This window comes from Petromyzon marinus, chromosome 36 (assembly GCF_048934315.1).
Source record: "Petromyzon marinus isolate PM22_M1 ecotype Great Lakes invasive population chromosome 36, UKy_Petmar_22M1.pri1.0, whole genome shotgun sequence".
Taxonomy (NCBI): domain Eukaryota; kingdom Metazoa; phylum Chordata; class Hyperoartia; order Petromyzontiformes; family Petromyzontidae; genus Petromyzon; species Petromyzon marinus.
This window is the reverse complement of record NC_133702.1, coordinates 8870959-8897837: the sequence shown is the minus strand read 5'-3', so window position 1 is coordinate 8897837 and position 26879 is coordinate 8870959. Positions and strand designations below refer to the sequence as shown.

Genomic DNA, 26879 nt, shown 5'->3' with positions numbered 1-26879 from the left:
GACAATAAAATCACGCTGTTTGCCTTCGAGTGCAAACGTGGGCAGCAATGTTGTATTTGGTAATGTGTCTTTGACATGAAACAATAGGGAATCGTTGTCTTGAATCAATTTGCGATACTTAATAAAAGCACTGCACACTGCATTTCAGTTGAAAACTTGGAAAACCTACGTGGCAACGTGTCATTTTCTCGCTGTAGATACAGCATATACGTACAGAATATTAAATGTGTGCAATTTAATTGATGTTTTGCAGGAAACCGTAGAAATAGTTTACCGATTGGTAATAGATTTTCGATGCGGCCTCATTTTAATTTGTTTATAACATTATACATTTCAAGGAGCGTGATTGCGGGTTTACAGGGGTCTATGCATTATCTCATGGGGAGCGGTGGCGCAGCGATTCGCGTGCTGCACTACGAGCCAAGTGAGTACGCTAACACATGCGCCGTCACGGATTTTCTGTTTCTACGACGTACCCTGTTCATTATTACGCTCATAATTTTGGCTGTAAAGAACAGGAGCATGACGTGTGCCCGGGCAGCCCCACGTCACTCGAAGGGATGGCGGCTGCGCCTCCGATTAGCGCGGTTGGATACGCACACGGTGCGAGAGAAGGTCTACGTGCGTGCACGCCCGCTGGGCGAGAATGACCTCTGGCTGGGCAACCAAAGGAGGAGGGAAACGCGTATTGTCTGCTGCGGAGACGGAGTGATGAGATCGCATCGCGTGCAAGTGCAGGGCGGATCGTCGCATTTCAGGCCCTACGAGAAATGTAGTCACCTCGGGGAGGCCTTCATCCATCAGTGGATCAATCGTGCACTGATGGCGGTGGTGGTTCTACTCAGTCATTAAACACTATTTGACGGTGCCGCGCCGCCGCTGCTGCTGCTGCGTTGGAAGTGATGCACAAGCACAAATTGCAACAACAACAACAAAACACTGAACACGTTCGTCAATGGCACTGTGTGGCCTTAAAAGGGTAGTGGTTGGTGGGGCCTTTTCAATCATTGATTTTTCCAACGAATGGAAGCGACATTTGTATCCGTGCGGGTGTTCGCTGTGTCGGGAGCAGTGGCACAAGCGGTTAATGCACCGGGCCATGAAATGGGTGACCCGAGTTCAATTCCCAGCCACGGTTAGCAGTAGTCGGGAGTGGTAACCACGTCTGTTTTGCCTCCCCCCACCCCCTTTCGTCAACTGATCCTTAAATATGTACCCGGTGCGTAAACATATCGCCAGCACTGGCCTCGATGGGAGGGAGCTCTTTGTCCTTGTGATGTACAGCATTGCGTTACGGTGCATTCACACACGTGCGTATCCTTCGTGGCACTTCAAAGACAGAGAGGAGTCTTCGCAATGTTACTACAGCTGTGAGCAATTGTAATGTTCGACCGTGTGGGCACGAATGCAAACACTAAATCAAGTTTTCATTTTTGAGCGTTTTGATGCCCCTTGGAAGGCTTGCACTCATTGCCACCCTTAAACCAACAATTCGTGTGGAACAATAACGTTTTGAATTTGCACGCACACACAAGGTAATGTTCCCTTAATGGAGCTTTGGAGAATTGTAAAATATTTAACATTTAGAGACCTGTCTGGATGAGATTGAGTCACGGTGACGAGTCCAACTGCAGGGTGACGGAGTTGGCAATCTCAGGTCTCCGCTTCAAATGACAGAAAATCTCATTTCTCACACGCGTGCACGTGTGTGTGAATGCGAGTGTGATTGAGTGAATTCCTGTATGGGCGTGACTGTGTCAGTGACAACGGTTTCCCGTGTGGACATTAACAGACTGCTTTGGGAGGTGCTGCTAAGGACGCGCAGTGTACGAGAGTGTTGGTGGCCGGAGCCACGCCTGGCCACCTTTGTCTCCCCACATTGTTGATGTTTACATGCCGCGCCAGGTACTCAGTTAGGGCTGAGTCGACCTAGAGGAGGCCCAGGACCATTTTAGATATGCGTCACTGTTGTTGGCCGTGAGCACCGCTCGAACTTGGGTTCTCCGGGTTCGTAAGACAGTGCCCTAACCACTCTGCTACCACTGCCCACTGTGACAGTGAACGCCCGTATATTCACTCGCACACACGTGTGTAAGTGAATATCACACGCGTGTGTGAATATCACACACGCGTGTGAGTGAATGGATTATTTGGTGATGCTGCATTGGCAGTCATTTTCAGGAACAATGGACACAAATAAACCCAACGCATTCGTTAATAACATTGCCTGCACAATAAAAAACACCATGTAATAGGCGACGTTTCCGGCAATGACCCTTCTTAATGGCACATGCGTGGTTATATGTTATTTTAAGGCAGACGTTATTGACGAATGTGTTGCTCTGTTTATACGTATGCGTATGGTTGAATGTCCGCGCATTGCATCAGACGATCAGTTCGAGCTTACAAAAGACAAAGATCCCCCGTATAGCCTTAACAGACTGTAGAGGCAAGTGCTGTTAGCGAGCACCAATAAAGTCCAGAACGGCACACGAGGGGGTGGGTGGCCAGCACCACGCCCAGCCGCCTTTGTCTCCCCAGTGGCGATGTTTTTACGCGTCGTAGCAGGTACTCATTTGGGGCTGAGTCGACCTAGGGGAGGCCAAGGAACCGTTTCAGATAATAGTCACCGGTGTTGGCCGTGAGCGGGAATCGAACCCGGGTTGCCCGGTTCGTAGCGCAGCGTAGCGCTACCCGCTACACCACCGCTACCCACTTCGAGCTTCCACGCACGCGCGCGTGTGTGTGTGGTGTGTGAGTGGTGTGTGTGTGTGTGGTGTGTGAGTGAGTGGTGTGTGTGAGTGGTGCGTGTGTGTGTGAGTGGTGTGTGTGTGTGAGTGAGTGTGTGTGGTGTGTGTGTGTGAGTGAGTGTGTGTGGTGTGTGCAGTCTGGCAAAACAACCCCCTACCTCCTCGCGGTGCCGGACGGGCAACTCTGTCGTGGGGGAGGTCCAATTTTGATTGGCTCCTCCCCTCATGGCATATGTGTCCACCACAGGGGCTAAACGGGGGCTCTGGACGGGTGCGAGGGGCTGGTGACCCCTCCACCTTCAATTAATTACCACTAAACCACGAGTTAAACTGAAAAATGTAACTAATAAGCTTGTGCCGGAGGCCCCGGGGGGCCAGGCGTCTATGACGTCTCCTGGCCAAACCCCAATTGGCGGAGCCAGGAGATTGAATATCTACCCTCGGGGCTCCTCCAGAAACAACGGAAAGCCACTACGGGTGGCCACGTGGAATGTTCGAACGCTCACTGCGGAGGGGAGGCTGCCACTCCTCTGCCGGGAGCTGGACCGGTACCGCCTGGATCTGTGTGGCATTCAGGAGGTCCGGTGGACCGGCTCTGGTTCCTGCCACCATGAGGGGTGGACAGTCCTCTACTCGAGGCAGCAGACTGCCAAACAACAGGGTGAGGCTCTTCTTTTGAACAAAAGAATGAAGGGGGCGTGGGAGCGTGGCGGTGAGGTGTGGGAAGCTGTAAGTCCCAGGCTACTTTGAGCTCACCTTCCCATCAACCGGAGGCGAGGAATGGTGGTCGTGGTTACTTATGCCCCCACCGAAGATGAACATCCGTGGAGGGATGCAGGCAAAGCCGATGAGTCAGATGCCTTCTATGACCTCCTGTTACAGGTGCTGGCTAAAGTGGCCCCTCGGGATAGAGTCATCATGTTGGGTGACTTCAATGCCCGAGTTGGTCATGATACTGGCACCTGGTCTGGAGTGATTGGAGGGCATGGGCCAGATCAGTTCAATAACAACGGTAGGAGGCTGCTAGATTTTTGTGCAGCCCATGGGCTTGTAATTACCAACACGCTGTTCCGGCATCGGCGCATCCACACAACATCATGAATGCATGCCGGGTCCAAGCAAGAACATCTGCTGGACTACATAGTGACGGACCAGCGGATGCGAGCCCATGTCCTTGACACCAGGACCTACCGTGGAGCTGATCTGCCCTCTGACCATCAACTAGTCATCTGTAAGATGCGCCTGCCATTCTTCCACTCCGGTGGTGGGTGTACACCCAGGACCCCATTCCAACCTAAAGTGGCCTGGTCTCAGCTGATGAAAGTTGCAAGCGAGAATTTCATCATCGCTTGCGGCTGGGATTGGCATCGTCCCCGACTCCTCCTGATGTCGAGGGTAAATGGGCGAGGTTTAGGACTGTGACTCAGGCAGCTGCAATGGCTGCTTTGGGTACGCGGTCCAGACCTCCCTAGAGACCCTGGCTGACAGAGGAGGTGCTCAAGATGGTTGAGAAAAAGCGACAGGCCCACTGTCATCGGCTACAGAATCCCACGTCAGAGAATGAGGAGGCTTACTGCAGCCTTCGCTCGGAGGTTCGGAGAGTCGTGAGGCGCTGCAAGGATGAGTGGTGGTCGCGGGTTGCTGAGGAGATGGAGTCTGCCTCAGTGGCCCGTGATCACAAATCTCTATTTAACTCCATCAAAAAAGTAATCTACAGCGCCACACCTATTACCATCATTAGGGGAAAAAACGGTGACCCAATCTCCGACCCCCAGGAACAGGTTTGCAGATTTGCTGAGCATTTCTGTGAGGTCCTGGGGGAGGGAAAATCCCTCAGCAAGGAAAACATCTTGGCACAAAGTGAGGATGACCCTGCTGAGGCTGCGGTGCCTCAAATATTGGAAGAAGTCACCCCCTGTGAGTGGCTGGCTGAGGTGCCATCTGCTGAGGAAGTACTGAAGGCGATCCAGAGTCTGAGACCAGGAAAGGCAGCGGGCAGAGATGATCTCCCAAGCGAAATGCTGAGGGAGGGCGGCGTTTGTGCACAGACTGCCCTATATGACATCATAACAACAGTCTCGACCACTGGATGGGTTCCGCAGGATTGGAAGGATGCCCTGGTGGTCCCCCTTTTTAAGAAGCGGGACCGCACAGACTGTAACAACTACAGGGGCATCTCACTCCTCAGTGTGCCGGGAAAGGTCCTGGCAAGGATTATTCAACATCGCCTTGCCAGGCACGCTGAGGAGAGGCTTGCGGAGCCCCAATGCGGTTTCAGGAAAGGGCGGTCCTGCACAGATGCCATATTTTCTGTCCGTCTGCTACAGCAGAGGTGTAGGGAATTCCAACAAGACCTACATCTCTGCTTTATTGACCTGGTCAAGGCCTATGATACCATCAGTAGGCCTGGGCTCTGGGTTGTTCTTCGTGCTTTTGGAGTACCTGACCCTCTGCTCACGATCATTAAGGACCTTCATGATGGTGAGCGGGCCCGGGTAAAACTACGTGGCCGGGAGTCAGAGCCATTCCCTGTTAACCTTGGGGTGCGACAGGGATGTCCTCTGGCTCCCACATTATTTAACATATATTTTGACCACGTAGTTCGTGAAGCCTTCAATAGCTGTACCGGGGGAATCTCCATATGGTACAGATATAATGGGAGGCTGATCGACGCCCTGGTGCGGTCAAGGGATGGCTCCCTATTGCTCAACCACGTTATGTATGCTGATGATTTGGTAATAGCTGCTCATTCAGAGGAGGAGTTAGAGACGCTGCTGCTGAGACTGGAGCGTGCCACTAAGAGGTGGGGCCTTACCATCAGCCCCACCAAAACTAAGCACCTGCCTGGGTAGTTTGTACTATCGGACACTCCACCCCCACAACTCCCAATCGGTGATGGGGCAGTTGTAGAGAGAGTGGAGAGTTTCCCATACCTGGGCAGTGTGCTTATTACTGGCTCCAGTTTAACAGCAGAGGTCTCACTCCGAATCAGTCGAGCGGCAATATCTTTTCATCGGTTGCGTAACGCTGTGTGGAAGCTACCTGGTCTGTCGCTCCGCACTAAGCTTCAGGTCTTCTCGGCCACGGTCATTCCCTCCCTTCTCTACGCTTGCGAAACGTGGACCCCCCTAATGGAACATCTTCGCCGGTTAGAAACATTTAGGCTGGCCTGCCTACGATCCATCCTGGGTTTAACCAGACTGGATTGTGTGAGGAGCTCACAAATCCTTGAAAGATCTGGGCAAGGTCCCATCGGTGAGCTCCTCCGGCGGGGAAGGCTGCGATGGCTGGGTCATGTAGCCCGCATGCCCAGCCACCGCATGCCGAAACAGCTTTTGTTCGGCCGGATTGAGGGGGCTAGACGGGCGCGGCACGGGCTAGAGAAGAGATGGAGTGATGTGGTACAGGAGGACGTGGAGCTGAGTGGACTTGCCGATGACTGGTACCAGCGGTGTCAAGATCGGCCTCTGTGGAGGAGGCTCGTGAAGGACGCTACTGGGCAGTTGGAGGTAGTCGCCCTCCAACAACAACGGAGGGTGGAGGAGCGACGCTCAGAACAACGAGTGGAGCGTCGGGTGGCTAAAGCACAGCAGGTTGGCACAGTGGGGGGCACAGGTGGTGCATCAGCCAGTCATCTCAGTCAGTCGACCCGTGGCACCTGGGTCTGCCCCGTGACCTCCTGCCAGCGGGCGTTCGACACTTCACGTGGCCTCAGGGTGCACATAGCCTGACACAAGCGTCGTGGTGACGTCACCGCCACTTAGTGGTGAATGGCGGTTGTTGTGGTGTGTGCATGTGGTGTGTGTGAGTGGTGTGTGTGTGGTGTGTGTGTGGTGTGTGTGAGTGAGTGTGTGTGGTGTGAGTGTGGTGTGTGTGTGAGTGGTGTGTGGTGTGTGTATGGTGTGTGTGTGAGTGAGTGTGTGGTGTGTGCATGTGGTGTGTGTGTGAGTGAGTGTGTGGTGTGTGCATGTGGTGTGTGTGTGAGTGGTGTGTGTGTGGTGTGTGTGTGGTGTGTGTGTGTGTGGTGTGTGAGTGGTGTGTGTGAGTGGTGTGTGTGTGTGATGTGTGTGGTGTGTGTGTGATGTGAGTGGTGTGTGTGTGTGTGAGTGGTGTGTGCGGTGTGAGTGGTGTGTGTGTGTGACTGGTGTGTGTGGTGTGTGAGTGGTGTGTGTGGTGTGTGAGTGGTGTGTGTGTGATGTGTGTGGTGTGTGAGTGGTGTGTGTGTGAGTGGTGTGTGTGAGTGGTGTGTGTGTGTGAGTGGTGTGTGTATTAGTGGTGTGTGTGTGAGTGGTGTGTGTGTGTGGTGTGTGTGTGGTGTGTGAGTGAGTGTGTGTGGTGTGTGCATGTGGTGTGTGTGGTGTGTGAGTGGTGTGTGTGTGTGGTGTGTGAGTGGTGTGTGTGTGAGTGGTGTGTGTGTGAGTGGTGTGTGTGGTGTGTGAGTGGTGTGTGTGTGTGAGTGGTGTGTGAGTGGTGTGTGTGTGATGTGTGTGGTGTGAGTGGTGTGTGTGAGTGGTGTGTGTGTGTGAGTGGTGTGTGTGTGGTGTGAGTGGTTTGTGTGTGAGTGGTGTGTGCGGTGTGAGTGGTGTGTGTGTGTGAGTGGTGCGTGCGTGTGTGTGCGCGTGCTCGCGATGCGCCCCCCACCCCCTCCCCTGGTGTGCGCTGACGTCACCGCCGAGAGCGCGAGACGCGTGCGGACTCGAGGATGCGGACTCGGCACTGAAGCTCGCGCGTGCGCGCGCGCGTCAAATCCGCTCCACCTCCCTGCGAATCATTCCCTGGCCCCCAGCATCAAGGTAACCCGGATTCTTCTCCATCCACGCGCTCGTGCACACTCGTCTCTAACCTATCTCTAACCTATCTCTAACCTATCTCTAACCTATCTCTCCTAGCTCGCTCTCACGCGCGCAGACGCACGGTGAACGCGAGCGTTGCGCTGACGGCCGTGAACGTCCGAGCCCGCCGACGTCGGGAGCGTTGAGCACGAAGCGCGCGGAGCGTCCCCAGCGCCGTGGCGATGGTGGCAGTGAAGCCGTCGCTCGCTCGCTCGCTCGCTCGCGAACGCGCGAATGAATGCGTGCGGCGAAACGCCATGGGGTGGCGAATGATATCACGAATGAGCGAAGGGATTGCGTACCGCTGCATGTGCGGATTAAAATGAGCAATGCGTGTTTTGAACGAACCCGGGTGGTGGGTGGGTGAGCGAGCGGGCGATTGTCTGTGTGTGTGAGCGAACGAAAGGGTGGTGGAGATGAATGAATAATCAGATTACGTCCATGGAGTGATTTTCACAAATCTGTGCATGGCAGTGTAGGATCCAAATGCGAGATTGCGTGTGAATACCGAATGGCGTGTGCAGATATTTGGATGGCTTATATTTTTTTGTTATATTCTGCAGGTTTGTAAAGGTACGGTATGTTATTATTGAGATAAATAGATGCGCATGGTCGAATGACAACGCACATTTAAAGTGCAGTTCGTCGTGTTCAGTAATGCACTGTACAGACAGCTGCGCGTCAATCCACTGCTGGCTGAAGACGATCCAAATACTGTGTCCGTGCAGTGCATCGTGCGGGTTGGTTTGGCCATACTTCACCGCGCTGGTCAATGCGGGTCGGTGCAGCGGTGCGATACGGCACCGGGCCGATGCAGATCTCACTGATGTCGGAGTGTATGCACCGCGATTCCGTTGCTGTACGCGTGTGTATATGTGCTATACCAAATGTACGTGGTGTGTAACGCAGTTGTGCATTTTCACGTCAATATGCTCAAACTAACGAATGGATAAGGCGCAAAGAATGGACTGATAGGTGGATGCACGTGATCAATAAACACGTTGATACGTGAGTGTATTTAGATGTCAACGGATTGTATTGCAGGTGCGGGTTCAGGATGATTGAAATAACTCGGGATAATTTAACGCATCATCAATGGCAGCTGCGTTCTCCCTGCAGTAGCTCAAGATTTGCCTCGTTCTCGCTTGCTGTGGGATGATACAGCACAGGTTACCTGCGGAACTGTCGTGATTGTTACGCGCGCAGTGGTGACGGTGACGATAGACGGGCAATGGTGTGTTTTCAGCTTTGCGTGAGCTTGCTTCAAGTCACAGACAAGGGACAGTGATTTTTTTTTAACGGTGATGTTTTTCTATGGAGTTGACATATCGCGGCACTGTGAACTCCATATAAAAACTGCGATACGTGAACTGTTAAAGGTTCAGCACTGCAATTTCCTACTCACGCCACTGCCGGTGGAAGAATCTTCACTCGCGGGAGGTATAGAGAGCACCTGTAAGTGGGTCATTTGGCCTACTCTTCCATTCTGGCCAGACGTCACCTGAATTTGACGACTCATAAACACGGCTGGTAGCTGTTTCGCATTCTCTGATTATTCACATTCGCTGCACCGCAATAGATTTGAGCTCTTTGCCAATCCACTGCTGGATGAAGGTCACCATGTCGGCAGTGGAGATTGTTTGACCATACTTCACCACGCCTGGTCAGTGAGAGTTGGTGAAGGCGAGCGAGGCCCTGAACACTCGAGTCGCCGGGTTCAAAGGGCAGCGTGCTAATCACTGCTCGAACCGATCCTCCGTTGTGCGTTAATTGTAAGAGTGGATGCATAGAGTTACATGACACGTTTACCTATTAAAGTAATTCACGATGATAATTCGCGTTTTCGCTCGAAATTATATGCCGAGATAACTAATGAAGGTGTTTTATGTGATCGGCTGCACGTGATTTGAATTCAGCCTGTGCTCTACTGGAATAGCTCGTCAATGTTGATGCTCGATTAAAGGCAGACTACACAAAACACGAAATAAGCCACGTAGAATGAGAATAAAATAATAAATTTAGAAAATAAAATAACACAATAAAATTCTCACGACGTTTCGGCCACAACACAAGTGGCCTTCTTCAGGTGAAAGGAACAGACCTGTCGGAACAATGCAATGATAATTTTATTGTGTTATTTAATTTTATTAATTTATTATTTTATTCTCATTCTACGTGACTTTACCGAAAGAACCAAAGAAGATGAATCCTTGCAGTCACGAAAGCTTTAAATCGAAACGAAATAAGCCATTAATCTAGCTTACTATTATCATATTCACGATAAGCTAAGGTGTACGAGTGTTGCACCAGTCGGGAGTGGCAATGTTAAATAGCCGCACGCACGTAGGCTGTTGAGCGGTGGCGCAGTGATGAGCGCATTGCACTATAAACTCGGCAAAACCTGAGTTTAATTCCCAGCTGCGGCTAACATCAGTGGCGTGTGATATCCGAACCCATCCTGATCCCCCCTCCCTCCCTCACCCCCGCTTCACCAAGCCGCAATGACCGGCAAGGAAAAGTATGATCCAGCAACCTCTATGACCTCTGCAGTGTGCAGAGGCTTTCATCCTACAGTGGATTGACACAGAGCTCTAAAATGTCTCTTTTACAAAAAATATATTTGGATTTTAGAATGTATATACAGTATATACAGTATACATAGGAGCATAAACCATCGTCACGCGAACTCCGCAACATCCTCACAGCAGCAGCGGGTTTGGCTCAGCCATCGAACAAAGACGGGCACTGCATCGCGCGATCTCAAATGCACTTCTGCGGCCGTCTGGAACGCTCGTCCGTCCGATATTAGGAAACCACTGGAGCTATGCGCTTTTAAATCATCTAGATCGAAAACTCAATTCTTCATAACTGATTTTTGTGTTTAGTTTAGTGTCCTTCCCCCGTACCTCCGATGAGCACGGTTGGTCACGTACAGTGGAAAGAAGTTCAACATACATACATACATAAATCTTGAGGCTATATATGCATTGTGTATGTATGTGTACTTTATATTCAACGGATATAGAATGCATCTGTTATAAAATGTTGAAAGCAGGAGATGAATAGAAGCATAGGCTCACATATTTTCCATTACGGAACAATGCAATACATTGTTTTCAATACACGTTCATCACCCTTCAAGTCGGTGCGCATTAGTCACCTCTGAAATGTCCTGACTGTGTAATGGGTACACAAAGATGAGATATTGAAAGTCAGCCAAACATTAGGTCAGTGTAAATACAAATAAAAATACTCCATTATAATATGGCATCGACTGTGTTTGGGGGGGGGGGGGGGTTCCTATTGAATTCACTCCCATCGGCTGTTTTACCCCAGGTACAACTCAACGAGCATGTTAGCCACTATCTGCTGTACTACAACTTTGGATTATATTTGCTGGCAACCTTGCCGCTCTCACTTATTCCAGAATCTGTATTTATCCTGAAGAAATCCGATGACCTATGAAGCTCTTTTTTTGTACAGATTTCCAGTAGGGGCAGGTCAGAAAGTTACAACAATCCCAAAAAAAACAACGACCGGAGTGTAAAGTATAGGAAAGGAAAGCATATCACTAAATATAATGATGTCTGGCCACGGTAGAAGAGTAGTTCAATAATTTCGAGAGGGCCTGTCCAGAGCGCAATCTAGTAAAGGCCCTTCCTCCACCAGTGGCGTGAGCAAGCGATTGCAGGGCTCTGCACCTTCATCTTGTTCTGTATTCGAGCGTGTGGCCCCAGCAAGAAATGAGCAAAGTACGATCGTGGTGATTTAACAATTACAGGTAATCCTCCATATCTGACCACGATGCGGGCACATTTCGGCCTTTGGCCGGCGAATAAAACAGGGGGCCTGTTTTGACGTTCACGTAATTGACCAATTGGCACCACATTTGTTCGTGTCCCCGCTGTGCATTATCCAGGGGAATAAGGTTGCGGTTGAACTTGTGAACCCAGAGCCCATGGGCAAAACCACTCTTCTCTGGGCCACGTGGCTGGCTGCCTGTTCACAGCGCAACCTGGTCGTGTGTGACCCGCGAAATGTAAAGCTACCGCAGGATTCTCCCCGACGTGCTTTGCGAGTTGTGCCACCGCGTGCTGTTTGGCGCGATGTTCGACGTCCCGCTCCGCTATGCCGGGAGCCTCTGCAGGAAATGGATTTGAGCGTAAGGCCTCAACAACACGTGCACGGTACAACCCGAAAACCAACTGGGGAGCCACGCACAGCACAATGGCAAACAACCTAAACTGTGCTCCCATATTACCTGTGGATGCAATAATAATAATAAAGCCATTTGATTTATTCAGGACAGCCTCAAAATCTTCGGGTGAGATTCAACATTTACTCACAAGAGTGTCCTGCCTCGGGATGTTTGATCAATTATATGTCTGAGTTTTGATTGAAAGCTTTCGTGACTGCAGTAATTCATATTCTTAGCTCTGTCGGTAAAGTCACGTTGAAGGGAAACAATAAAATAGTAAAATATATATAAAACAATTAAATTCTCACGACGTTTCGACCATAACACAAACGGTCGACCGTTTGTGTTATGGTCGAAACGTCGTGAGAATTTTATTGTTTTCTACATATTTTATTATTTTATTGTTTCCCTTCAACGTGACTTTACCGAAAGAGCTAAGAATATATATGTCTGAGTGTTTTGTGAGTGGGAGTAAATTAGAGTACTGTACCTGGAAGGAGAAAAACTATATATATACGTGGGAGAACAATGAGACTTTGTTCACAAACACAGGTTCACGGATCCACTTGCTGTCCTGCCATCTAGCCACCTCGTAGCCCGGCGGGGTATTTACGATTCTCATAAATCTACGGACGGTACCAGCCCTTGCCTCCAAAGTGATGGATCACCAGTGTGTGTCAGCATCCCCAGCCGCAAGGTATGCGGAAATATTTTTTCACTTCATGTAAAGTAAAATGTCCGCGCTTCATCTGACGGGCCTGCTCAAGACAGGAGTTAAGATATGTCTCTGTTGACCAGTCTGTTGAACGTTGTCACTCTTTAGTCGATAATGTGGGAGGAGCAGTCGTGCTTTGGTTCGTGCACTGTGCTGTGAAACGGATGAGCAAAGTTCGATATCCGGCCACAGGTTAACATTCATGGAGAGTGATATATGAACTAGTCTTGGATTCCCTACCCCTTCACTAACCTGGACTGACTAGCACGGTGAGGTATGGTCAAACAACACGCCTTGGACTAACACAGCATACGGAGGGCTTCACCTATCAGTGAATTGGAAAACGGATGTAAATATTTTGTATTGCATTCTTATAAAATCTATAACATGCATTGGCAGCATTCTGTGACGGTAAAACAAATACATTGGGAACAGGATATTAAAGGCACACAACGATTACCCACTCACCTCTTTATTTTTTCAAAATGGAAAATCCTCAATATGTTTACCCTAGAGGTGGGATTCACAGCAAGTTTAATAGCAGCCTCCAGGATCACTGAGCCCTTCAGTCCTCAACCTCACCTCATATATCTAATTTATCCAAATTCACAGACAGCGCCTTCGCTCGTCGCTATGCCCGTTATAAATGCAGCGAGCGTCACAAATCCTGCTTGCGAGTGACCAGGGTATGGGCGGGTAAATGAACATCAATGGACAATGACAGTCACAGCAACCGTATACACGAGAAGGTTTACTGGGCCAGCGCGGGGTAATGCTTCCCCGCACTTAAGGAGTGAGAGAATGCACGCGAGATTAATAACACATCACCGCGAGTGAAAATATCGTGAACATCCGTAGCGAAATGACACTTGCACCAACCACCATTGCACAAATGCTGTACCGGGTGCGGGCGATCAACGGTTTGAGGGCGGACGCGTGGCGGTCGGACGCGCCACGTCGCACTCTACCCTATTTTAATATTAACGGGGGATTATTTAACCGTAGCCGGCGAGGGACCCCCGGCGCCGCTCACACCGTGGCGCATCAGATTTCGGGCGAGCGTAGCCGCAGCCCTCTGGCTTGGAGGGGATGGCAATTTACGCCTACGTTCGTGGCCTCTGTGGCAACGGCGCGCACTCGACGCCGTGTGGACCCGTCTGAAGGGGACACACCCGGATGAATCGGCTTCGGCTCCTCCTGAGCCGAAGAGCTTGCACGGTGGTGTGGGACCAGTGCCAGGGCACGGGGCTGCTGTCTATTGTGTGGACGCCGCCGCCGCCGCCGTTGCAGCGGCCGAACATAACTCGCGTTACGGACCAAAATGTCATCGAATATCGCTCGCCTTGGAATATTTCCACACCTGCGCGGCGTCCTTTTGTTTGTTTGTTTTGTTTACGAATAATGGACAAGTGAGAGGAGTGTAGTCGTCCTGACAAGGGGAGGTCACGTGCTGTCGGTGGTCCGCTCAGGGGCGAGGCTCTGCCGTTGCCCTTCGGGAGGGTTGACCCCTGCGACCTCCCCAAATGCGAGACACTCGGCTGTATAATTCGCGGTAGTGGGGGACTGCGTTCGCGCTATCGCCCGAAAAGAAAAATAATAATTTACAAGTGCCATCGCGTTTTTTTTTCTTCGTGTGGCTGTGTATCGCCTTCACTGCGTGGGTTTTTCCACGCGGTTGTGCTGCTGCACACCCCTCCCACGTGTTGGCGGGTTGGACCACCGCGCCTTGTTCGGCACGATTCAGTTCCTGAAGAGGCTCTCGGGCACGTGGTTCTTACAGAGTAATCTTACGAAGCTCCCCCAGCACGATACGCCGGAATGCCGTGCCGAGCAACACGCGGGTACGAGCCGATGAGACGTAGCGGCGAGGCTTCCCCACTCCCCGTGTCGTAAATGCAGCGCGGGGAAGCAATACGACAGCTAAACCAGTTGGAGTGATTTTTTGTTTCTTTCCAGAACACGCGCGCACGTTAACACGCAACATCATTGCCTAAGTAGGCGGCATGGGTGGCTCTGCAATGATAGCCCCCCGGGGGCGGGGGGTAGGGGGGGGCGGCGTCGTCGTCAGCCTCGCCACTGAAATCTCCCTTGCAGTCAAAAGGTCGCTGCTAACGCGCCGGGCTTTAGCATGCCCCCGCCGCGGAGGGGCGACGAGCTCGCGTTGAATTATTACCGTGCGCCGAGACAGAGACCCGAATGTTCCCGCTGTGCATTCCGTACGCTTGTGTCGCTGGTCCCCGATTTTTTATTTTTTTTTGGCCCGCGAAAGAATGGGACCATTGAAAAAGTCCCTTGACGCAGCGGGGCGGGAGGATGCGCGCGCGTTTTGTGCGCCGCGGAATTGCGAGGGGCTTCTCCTGCTCGCCGCCCTGAATGGGGCTGTTTAAAGTGCCAGCGGAGAGTTAAATGTCATCAAAATGCCTGCTTGCTGCCATGCATTCCGGAGAACTTCCAGCAAACGATGTAAAATGATGGAAAATGAAGGACGTAGCCGTTGCGATGCGAACAAACGCAACGCAAAGGGTAGACTCAGTTACGTGGCTGTGAATGGACAAAAATATGAAAACGTGGATTAGGAAACATCCAGAGACGTAAGTCAAACTGTTACGAAAAGGAATTTGGCTCTGGCAGGACACTTCAGATGCGCTTTTGCGGTCGTCTGGAATGCTCTTCCTTCCGATATTAGAAAGCCACTGGAGCTATGCAATAAACTAGACTCGTGTGCAGGTCCGATATAGATTGTTAAATCACAGAACCGTGAGGCACGGCGATTACTTGGGCAGGCCTCATACAGCAGCGGATTGGCTGTGGGTAATGATGTTGGAAGTGAAATGTGTCAAGTTGGTTGGATCTTAGAGCCTCGAGCGGTTTTGGTAACCTGATAGGGTAGAACAGGACTCAGCTGTTTTTCTGTGTTTCTTTATGGGTGCCCGTTGGCTGTCTTTCTGGGTGCTGGATATGTTTGCCTAGACATACTGGTAGCACTTATAAATATATTCTTGTTATTTCTAGTCATGTGGGTTTTGGAATTTACTCCATGTAAAAACGCAAAATGCTGTATATGCAAAGGGGTGGTACATGTACAGTAGTGATAATAATACAAATAATAGCACACATGGGAAAACGAGTTGGTTCAGCCGGGAATCACATTAACGTTCAGTTATCTTTCGATTTTGTTAGATTACATTATCTCCCCCTCCCATCCCTCTCTTCCCTCTTCCTTCCTCCCCTCCTTATAAATACGCTATGGGTCTCATACCCTAAAACTTGATACCTTGGTATCGCTGCACGTTTGGTTTTCAGGCCTACCTCATGAAGGACTGTACGGTTGGGTTCTTGTAAAAATTTTTTTTTTTAAAAATATAGAAATTATGAGGCCTACCCGTGCCGTGTTAGTCGTTGGGGTTACTTGACTATACTGCACCGCGCTGGTCACTGTGCGTGGGTCAAAATGGTTTATTCCTACGCTCGGTTATCCTCCGCGGCCTGGAAATTACATCCAGGTTTTTAGATTGGTCGGGCAGTAGGCTAACCCACTGCATCATCGCACAACATTTCACTAATTTGTTGGTAATTTTGGTAGTGTAAGGTGTGGCCTTTATATATATATATTCCCATCAAATATTGATATTTGACTCTTCAAAAGTATTCTTGATGAGGCACATTAATGTCATTATGCACTGAGCTGAAACATCAAGCTTGTTAATAATTAATACTTCATGGTTAGTGGAAGCTTCGTATAGTCCTTTGTACAATTTCTCTCCAGCTAATTGCATATCTCGTGTTTTCACAAATTAAAGAACATAAATGGCAAGTTTCACGTGGAGCGAGGAGCAATAAAACCATCGCAGTACTTGAGTTGACGTTTTCGGCAATTCTGTGCGACTGCATTCTGACGAATGAAATGGCGCGTGTACGTCAATGATTCCCTCCTTCTCATGTTGACCGTGAATGGCACTTTGAAGTGGCGTGGACTCGGGGCTGTCTGTGGTCTCTCTCAAAAAGCGGTGCCAGGATAAATCGTGGCTTTGTGCGCCTTGAGTGCTTGCTGGGATCAATGACTGGAATTCTGGTACACGTTCAAGCAGTGGCCTTCCTTGTCAACACATCAGCAGTAGTCACGCATGCTTGGCTTGCATTGACAAATGATATCGGCACAAGCATCAAAACTGCAGGTGAAAGCCGGCACGCAGAATATGGTTCCACATAGTTAATGCCCTCAAATAGCTTTTGGAATTCAGTAGCCAAGCAAAATAATCACTTGAATGGATAATTGTGGTCAGTCATGATGATGATTATTGATCATGATCAGTGGTTAATGTTAGCCGTGGTGTATGCGGTGGTGTGAAAATGAACCTGCGTGAATTGTGCTTACATATACGTTCACGAGGTTGTAGGAATAAATGGTCCAACAATATGGGTTTAGTATGGAGAGGTGTACCTTGTACAGGGGGTATTCTAGTGGTAGTGCCTTACACCAAGAATCCCGGCTCCAAGCCCAGCCCCAGATGAGCAACGTTACGTAAAATATCACTCTATGGCCTTTATAGAATTCGTCGGTATCTGAATGTTGCAGGTGGAGAGCGCAGCGGTCAATCCTCTATGAGGATTTGATGACTCTGTGTCCAAGTATCTCAGTAATTTGATTTCCCGCAGGGAGTTGCTGAGTGTATAAGGAATATGCGCGCAATTGATTTAAAACTGTTTTCAGCCACTGTGCAATCAATACGCGACTGCAGGTCTGGTGGCCTTATATGGGATTGTGCATGTACATGGACCCTCCATTGCTTTAATGTATGAACATTGTTTGAAACAACCAATGTTATACCGTATGGAGGGATGCTGCCGCTTGGGTTAATGGTTGGCACACTGGACCGCCAATCCAGAGGTCGCGGGTTCAAATCGATCCTCCGCCGCGGAAGTCGAAGCAATATACAGGATTCTTAAATTCCCATCCCCGCCTCTGTCCACCCCCCTCCGACCCAGAGGTATAAAATGTGTTCATCGTAGTTGGTCAATCGGCAGGCGTGCGTGCGGTGGGGTAAATTGTGGGGGCTCCATCCTCGTCCAAAAACCAACACGTCGTTCACGAGCTCCGTCTCGTCCAGGTCCTTGTGTCAGTCCGTGGCGTGATCGAGTCATTGCGGGGCTGCACCTTTACCCGCGTTGAGCATCATCTCTCGCGTGAAGCTGACCTCAAACATCTCTGCGCGTCGTCGTTTTAATTTTTTTCCATTGCACCACGATGCCCGCAAATTGCACGCGGCAAAACGAGCCCGAGCTGCCATGTGGCATTGTCGAAGCGGTCACCTTTCAATGCCACCCACGGTCTGCTGAGAATACTAAACTATTAAAAAAGCATCTTGACTTAAAGCTTTCGTGGCTGCAGGAATTCATACTCTCTGGGTCTTTCGGTAAAGTCACGTAGATAGAGAAAAAAAAAAAAATCACGACGTTTCGATCGCAACACAAACAGTCGTCTTCAGGTGAAAAAATACAGCAGGCGGACTGCTGAGGCAGGAAGAAATATGATCGAAACGTCGTGGTTTTTAAAATTGTTTTTCTATCTACAGTGAGGGAAAAAAGTATTTGATCCCCTGATGATTTTGTACGTTTGCCCACTGACAAATAAATTATCAGTCTATAATTTTAATGGTAGGTTTATTTGAACAGTGAGAGACAGAATAACAACAAAAAAATCCAGAAAAACGCATGTCAAAAATGTTATAAATTGATTTGCATTTTAATTAGGGAAATAAGTATTTGACCCCCTCTCAATCAGAAAGATTGATGGCTCCCAGGTGTCTTTTATACAGGTAACGAGCTGAGATTAGGAGCACACTCTTAAAGGAAGTGCTCCTAATTTCAGCTTGTTACCTGTATAAAAGACACCTGTCCACAGAAGCAAACAATCAATCAGATTCCAAACTCTCCACCATGGCCAAGACCAAAGAGCTCTCCAAGGATGTCAGGGATAAGATAGTAGACCTACACAAGGCTGGAATGGGCTACAAGACCATTGCCAAGCAGCTTGGTGAGAAGGTGACAACAGTTGGTGCGATTATTCGCAAATGGAAGAAACACAAAAGAACTGTCAATCTCCCTCTGCCTGGGGCTCCATGCAAGATCTCACCTCGTGGTGTTGCAATGATCATGAGAACGGTGAGGAATCAGCCCAGAACTACACGGGAGGATCTTGTCAATAATCTCAAGGCAGCTGGGACCATAGTCACCAAGAAAACAATTGGTAACACACTACACCGTGAAGGACTGAAATCCTGCAGCGCCCGCAAGGTCCCCCTGCTCAAGAAAGCACATATACATGCCCGTCTGAAGTTTGCCATTGAACATCTGAATGATTCAGAGGACAACTGGGTGAAAGTGTTGTGGTCAAATGAGACCAAAATGGAGCTCTTTGGCATCAACTCAACACACCATCCCCACCGTCACACATGGAGGTGGAAACATTATGCTTTGGGGGTGTTTTTCTGCTAAGGGGACAGGACAACTTCACCGCATCAAAGAGACGATGGACGGGGCCATGTACCGTCAAATCTTGGGTGAGAACCTCCTTCCCTCAGCCAGGGCATTGAAAATGGGTCGTGGATGGGTATTCCAGCATGACAATAACCCAAAACACACGGCCAAGGCAACAAAGGAGTGGCTCAAGAAGAAGCACATTAAGGTCCTGGAGTGGCCTAGCCAGTCTCCAGACCTTAATCCCATAGAAAATACTGTGGAGGGAGCTGAAGGTTCGAGTTGCCAAACGTCAGCCTCGAAACCTTAATGACTTGGAGAAGATCTGCAAACAGGAGTGGGACAAAATCCCTCCTGAGATGTGTGCAAACCTGGTGGCCAACTACAAGAAACGTCTGACCTCTGTGATTGCCAACAAGGGTTTTGCCAACAAGGGTTTTGCCACCAAGTACTAAGTCATGTTTTGCAGAGGGGTCAAATACTTATTTCCCTCATTAAAATGCAAATCAGTTTATAACATTTTGACATGCGTTTTCTGGATTTTGTTGTTGTTATTCTGTCTCTCACTGTTCAAATAAACCTACCATTAAAATTATAGACTGATCATTTCTTTGTCAGTGGGCAAACGTACAAAATCAGCAGGGGATCAAATACTTTTTTCCCTCACTGTACGTGAATTTACCGAAAGACCCAGAGAGTATAAAAATACATTGTTTTATTTTACCAGGTAAAAAAAAAATAATACGTGGGGGAGGTAACGTTCCGTGAATGTGCCCAAATAGTCCATTGACACGGGAGATCCTTGCACAGGGTTTTTTTGTTGTTGTGTCGGGCTCAGCCCCTATGTTGAGGACGCAGGCTGAATGCATTACAGCTGTTGACACGCCGCCCCACTGTCACTTGCTGTGACGGGATTTTTGTTTTCGGCTTCGGGCTTAAGGCGATTCGCTGGGAAATAACCCCCCCCCTCCCCCCCTAAAAAAAAAACCCCGCCCCTCCACCATCGTAGCCAACCCATGCATCTGAGAGCATTTAACGTGGTGCCTTTTGTATGCGGCGGCCGTGTGTCTGTTTACATTTGGGTTCTCTGTAGGAATTTATTTTTGGGTCTGCTTAATTTGCCTCTTTCAAAACGCACGGTTCTGAACTTAAACATTTTATGTCGGTCTCGCAGCGTCAGGGATGCTGATGTCGTGGTGGAACCGACCGCAGACTGGAACTGTTATCCAGAGGTCCCTCTGCATCCGTAGCACGCAGCAGTCCAAAAGGGTACACGGCGCTTAGTCTCGGATCGGTCTCGTGTGGTGGGGTGAAGTGAAGGTGCTCCCACCTCTTCAAGGACATCTGGCCAGCGTGGAAGAGTAGACCAAATACCCTCTCGAGGCGCTTTATTAGAGGTTCCTCGAGTGGAGGCCCTCCGCCGAGCAGTGGCGTGAGCAAGATGCGTCAGGGCAACTTCACCTTTGACCTTTGCGCGAGTGAGATTCTGCATCGCGATGGCAGACATCAGGAAGAGCAGGGACGTTCGAGCGACTGGACTCGTGTACCACAAAAAAGACAAAGATCCCCCGTGTAGTCTTAACGGAATGTTGGGGCAAGTGCTGTTAGCGAGCACCTATGAAGGCCGGCACGGCACACAAGGGAGTGAGTGGCCGGAACCACGCCCGGCCGCCTTTGTCTCCCCCAGTCGACAAAGTTTTGCACACTGTACCAGGTACTCGTTTTAAGCTGAGGCGAGCTAGGGGAGTCCCAGGATCGGTTCAGATAATCGTCGCTGGTGTCGGCCATGAGCGGGATTCGAACTCGGTTCGCTGGGATTGTGGCACACTAAACCGCGGCACCGCTACACTAGTCGTGTCCACAAGGACAAACCTGCTCACGCCCCAGCCGCTACCGGAGCATCGCGGATTCGCCGCGAATTGAGCCGTTCACAACCCTCGCGGCATTTTTCCGTCGCGAAGGCCAGACCTCCGTACCTACGCCCGGCTGTCCGCGAGCGACGTTCCCCACCAGCACGGCGAGCGGGGTCGTCGGATGGGCGAGCCCAGCCCCACTGCCACGCCCTCGGGCCACAGCGATGGGCCCATTTTTTGCACCGCGCACGTTAGCAAGGCCACCGGTCAGCAGGAGGGCCCTATCCGCGGGCCGCGGCACTCCGCGTTGGTAACACGTTAGCTCTCTCCGCAAGCGCGAGCGGCGTTAAAATCACAGCGTGCGGGGGGAGGTGGCGGCGAGGGGTGAGGGTTAGGAGGCCCATGTGGCGATGTTAGTGGGCTGTCAATTATGCTCCGGCTCACTTTGACCGAGACGTAACCAGAATTTCAAATTTTTTGTACTGCGGAAAGTGTGAACGTTGTATGTTTTATTTTTGAATATATGTACTTTAGAAATGTATTGTACCAAGGGAGCCCTCCTGCCGTGGGGGCGCGTCCACGGTTGTCCGTTTGGCGCAAGAGATGCCCGACAATTGGACAAGCAGTTCCCTGTCTCTCAGCCGCGTCTAAATTGAGCACTTTTGCCCGCTCTCAAGGTCAAGTCATTCGCTCTAAGAAAAAACACTGCAGATTGTTGGAGTCTTTATGTATGTATGTTGAACTTCTTTTGCACACCATATAACCAACCGCGCTAGTCGGAGGTGCTTATCTCTCACCGCTGTACTACTTGCCATCTTGTTCTCAAGTTATAAGCAGAATTACGGACAAACTGTCACCTTTGAAAAGCTCAATTGTACATAAGTAGAAATATCAAGGAAATATCAATGCAATGACGAAATGACACTGAATGAGCCTGATCTCGTACGATTTAAAATACTAAGTGGGTCTGACGCTGGATAGTGCTTGGATGGGAGACCTACATGCATGGCAGGTTGTTATAGCTAACTCTGGGGCTACCTGGTGTACGGCAGAGGGCCGTGCAGCAACATCCATTGTTGTTGTACTGCATGTCTATGATCACACACTGCCTTCACCAACCCGCACGACTAACCAGCACGGTCAAATAACGTCTACGAACCGCACAGCGTGCGGGGAGGCCCGTCATCCAGCAGTGGATTGACAACGGGTTGGACATGTACACACACAGCACACATCATCTGTAAGGTCATTTGAATGGCATGTGATGGTATCTACCGCACTGATGGCGATTACCGCTTCTAACGGCGCATTCGTTGGAGGGCAAGTTTCTGAAATCCCACCCTACCCGACCCTACCACCACTGTTGTCCACCCAGCAGTGCGCGCGAGTACGCCGCAGTCGGCCAATTGGCAGGGCGCTTACGGTGGGGTAAAGTGTTGGGCACCGAAAGCCTCTTCTGAGACGTCCGGCCAGCGTATTCGAGCCGGTCGAAACGCAACTCTGCGGAGGTGGCGGCTCCCGGAGAGAGCTCCCCTATAGCCGAGGCCCCTTTGTGGGCAGCGGCGACACGAGCGACCAAAACGTCGGGGCTGCTCCTGCACCTCCTCGATTATCGTTGCAGACGGGGCTGGCCCGGCGAAGAGCACGTCTCTCTCTCTCTTCTCGAGGTCCCCCTGCGCTAAAAGCTCGCGCCTCCAGCGCCCCGCACACGCGCGTTACCACGTGAAATATATTCCGCTCAGAGCCCGGGACCTGTTTCCATGGCAACATCCGACAGCGATGGGAATTCGCGCCCAAGAACAATAGCTCAGATTGTTTTGTTTCCTGCCACACCATTCCCGCCCCCCCCCCCCCGATATAACATTCGAAGACGAGCTTGCGTCTTCGAAATCTTGTTGCCTTCATGTTTATGGTTTAAAATTATAATTCCACAATAAACGTTCTGCGATTTTTTCAAAAACGTGAGTTTGGATTTGCTTTAAAAGAACGACAACAGCTCAACGCATTCACCATCACCACTGTGGCCTTGAAGGAAAAAAATATATATAATCCGCGACTTTTCAGGAAATGGCTCTTCTTCCGCAGCCCATTGATTTATCTGCACATTGATAAAAAAATATTGATTATGTGCTATAAATAAGGACTATTGCCCGAAACGCCATCGATTGTACGTGCTCCTTCTGTTGATGTCGGTGTTTTTTTTTGGACGAGCGCATTGAGTTGCCTTTGCTTGCTTATCTACGCTCGTGCAATCACCGCCGATGCAGTGCCGTCATCAATGAATCGTTGATATTTAAAGGTGGGTGTAGGCAAAGGTGCAGCGCCGCGAAGTGTTCTCAAGTCACTGCCGACAGAGAGACCTCCGACTAAAGGGAGCTCTGGTGTGTATTTTTGGCCTCCCAATTCCACGCCGACGTCTTGTGAAGATGCAGATTTACAGATAGGGAATGTTTTACGGTTATATTCAAAGGAAGGCATCAGAGACGTTACGAGTATTTTCTTGCCCGCAGGCAGTCATCGCTTCCGATTAGGCTATCAGATTAATGAGATGATGTCTTAGTTCGTCTTCGAGTTTTTTTTGTTTTCATATATTTTTGTTCACATCTTCTTTCACAGTTTTTTTGCGCCTCGGTTACTGTATCCCGAAACACGGCGAGGCGAGGAATAATAATGGGGCGCGGAGCTGCAGGGACGGAATTTGATTGATGGCTTCGGTGAAAGTGCAGGCAACATCAAGAGGAAAAGTGTACGTGGAGCAGATGCTGGGCCCTTTTATTGAGTGGGAAGACACCTGCCAAGCAGCACAGGTGTCTGCCACGCTCGATAGCAGCATTGCCATCGGAACGTAAGACGTAGAAACACATCTACTTCAAGGGGGACACATTAAAACTTGAACGCCTCGTACAAATCATCTCCCTATCAGCTTTGGTCGTTGAGTCCCGGTCGGTGTGCAGTTGTATAATCGCACGTGGAGGCAAATTCGATGTTGAGAAAAGAAAGTGTTGCGTCTACAGCATTGCCGATGAGCAAATCGCCCAGAATGGACTCGAAGCTAACCAGGCCTGAACCTGGATAGTCCTTGTATGGGTGATCAAAAGACATGTGCAGTAGCAGCAGTGTGGGTAGTAAAGGGCTATTGACCAAACATACTAATGTAGGAACCTTCTGATGAAGGGACTTTGAGATTTGGTGAGAATTTTCCCGGTGCACATTGGTGGGCGAAATGTGATCTCCCTCGCCTGGTATTCAGGAGGCGGTGGGTTCGATCCCGATCCTGACGCCTGTATATAAGTTGTTTGCATGTCCCCCCCCCCCGTGTTTGCGTGGATTTTTCTCAGCGTCCCCCAGGTTTTCTTCCTCCACATTTAGAAATATGCGTTTGGATAATTTGGCTGCAATATATTTCCACGTGATGTGCCACTTCGTTGGCCAGGTCACTTCTGAAAAAGAGCTAATAGCTCAGTGAGATTTGCCTGGTAAAATGAATCTATATTTTTGTAAAAAGGTAATCATAGTTGTTTGTTACGTAAATATCAACACGTACACCTTATTGATTGTATGTGAAAAGGCCCCCAATTTTGTTATGCCCGGTTGTAACTAACCGGCCAGCGTTGTCTTGCATTCAACATTATCCACGGTGGTTACAGAAATGTTACCACGTATAGACTTGCCAGTGCCACGTCTGCGAGCCCCCAGTCTTTGAGAGGCCACTCTTGTCTCCCTTCCTTCACACGCCAGAGGACGCAGAGGCGGTGGCGAATATATCAGTCCTCGCGTAACGCTGACCTGATCGTGGGCCAGCCTTCCGTGGACAATCTCAATCGAAAAGAACGAAGGCATTTAACGTGTAACCAGGAGGTTGTCCCTCTTGTTTGCGTTAAGTTGAATATAACAAAAAAAACATTGACCGGTTACCAAGCAACGGAACAAGAATGTGCAAAATTCCCACAATACAAAAGCGGTACAACCCGGAAACACATAGGAGAGCTCAACGAGCACAAACACGACAACCTTCGCAGCAATACAAAAGAGGATTGAAAGGAAATGAAACTTGGGTCAGTCTAATGGGAATGCCGGAGAGGCTTTCTCCCAGCGTGCAGGCGTGGATGGCGACTGGTGGCTCTCGCCTGCGCCCAGAGTCGCGAGCGCGATCGATCAAAATGGATCTTTAAGTTAAATTTAGACAATGGGCAGAAAGAAAAGGCAGCTAATTCGATAAGAATTGGCATATCCCATGAATGATATTGTTACTTCAATAGTTGAGAATTGATGATGATGCTCAATCCAACTCTGCACATCATTTCACGTAAGATTTTGATTAAATGTGACGTGAATGAGTACGCATTATTAATGCGTAGTCATTTACACACATAATAATAACAATATAACTTAGTGCGTGCATATGTGGTCCTTGTGCCGTGCAGCAACGGTTGGGAGGCCTCCTTCACTCTTCGCAGCGACTGTCACCCTGCACTGAAGGCAAATTACTTGGTTCACTGGAGATGGAGCACATACAGTGCATATTTTTGTCCGTGTGTCGCACGCGACTCGATGAAATTTAGACCTCGCGTCTCACTCTGCCCTGTCAATGAAAGCAGTCAAACTGCCGGCTGTCACTTTTTTTGGGGAGCCCAAAATTGATACTATCGGTTAGACATTTGTCCTTTTTGAAGCAGAGACTGGACTACATTTGTGCCAAATCACAGCTTTATGCGCTCTCTAGGAATACTGTTAGAATTTTACTCAATCATTTAACCATGATTGCGTGCAGTATATGTATTGTGGGCAATGTCCCTATGCGTTTTGACGAGAGATCAGTGGTGCAGCAGTTAGTACACTGCACTATGAACCCAGCAATCAGATTTATATTCCTGGCTAGTGTGGATGGTTGGATGCGTGACCCCACATGCACAAACTGGTTGGTATAGGCTGCTGCGGGGCTACATGGGGGACAGGGGAGAGCAGTGTGACAGAGTACATTGTTTCGATTTAAAGCTTTCGTGACTGCAAGGATTCACCTTCTTTGGTTCTTTCGGTAAAGTCACGTAGAATGAGAATAAAATAATAAATTGATAAAATAAAATAACACAATAAAATTCTCACGACGTTTCGGCCACAACACAAGCGGCCTTCATCAGGTGAAGGGACGAGACTGTCTGGAGGACAGCGCTACGTGACTTTACCGAAAGAACCAAAGAAGAAGAGTACATTGTTGTAATGTACTTCTATGCTCGCACCTCTATGCTCTCCCCCTACACCAATCAACACTGCCCAGCGTTGCGAAGTATGGTCAAACAACCCACATGACTGATAGGTGTGGGCGAGGCCTTTATCCAGCAGTGGATTGACAAAAGCCTGAATAGAAAAAAGTATAGTTTACACATATATTGTGCTCGATGTGACATTCCAAGCCGGGTTATCTCCTTTAACGAGTCGTAATTATACGGAATGCGATGCATTTATTATAAGATGACACATTCTTCAAATTACTTCCAACCTCTCAGAGGAAACCACAGATGAGACGTTGCTGGCTCAGCGGCCTTGCCTGGACAGGTTTTTTAGTTTTGTCGTCGGGCAACGCGCGGAACAAACACTTTGATTGCGCCGGGGGAAATACCACGTCACGGAACTCTCAACCCCCCACAAAAAAAATCAAGAATTTTGACTTAAAACTTTCGTGACTGCAGGAATTCATATTCTTGGTTCTTTCGGTAAAGTCACGTAGATAGAAAACAAAAATAATAAAATTAAAAATAAATTGAAAATAATAAAAGCAAAAGAAAATTATTTTCTTTTATAAAAAAATTTCTATCGACGTGACTTTACCGAAAGAACCAATAATATAATAATCAAGAATTAATTCGTATCTCTGAGTGAATGCAGCAGCAGCAGTAGCGTGGTCTGATTTATTGGCTCGGGTGAAAAATGATCCGGATTGCCGAGTGCGGTTGATTCGTTCGAGATTGATCCCGCAAGCGAACGAGGAGGCGCGCCACGATTGCTGATTAGCACGGAGAGGAGAGGTGGGCCGAGCTTCTGCGCGGATGCCGTTTG

The 26879-nt window shown here is 49.4% G+C and overlaps 1 protein-coding gene across 6 annotated transcripts in view; it reads left to right on the top strand.

Moving 5' to 3' along the window:
• The first annotated feature begins 7404 nt into the window (after positions 1-7404).
• Positions 7405-26879, top strand: part of LOC116949328 (neuronal cell adhesion molecule-like) — a 113952-nt gene continuing 94477 nt past the window's right edge. For all 6 annotated transcript variants that reach the window (XM_076072086.1, XM_076072088.1, XM_076072089.1 and 3 more), the window contains exon 1: positions 7405-7543. The gene's annotated coding sequence lies outside the window, so the exon portion shown is untranslated. The remainder of the gene's footprint in view (positions 7544-26879) is intronic.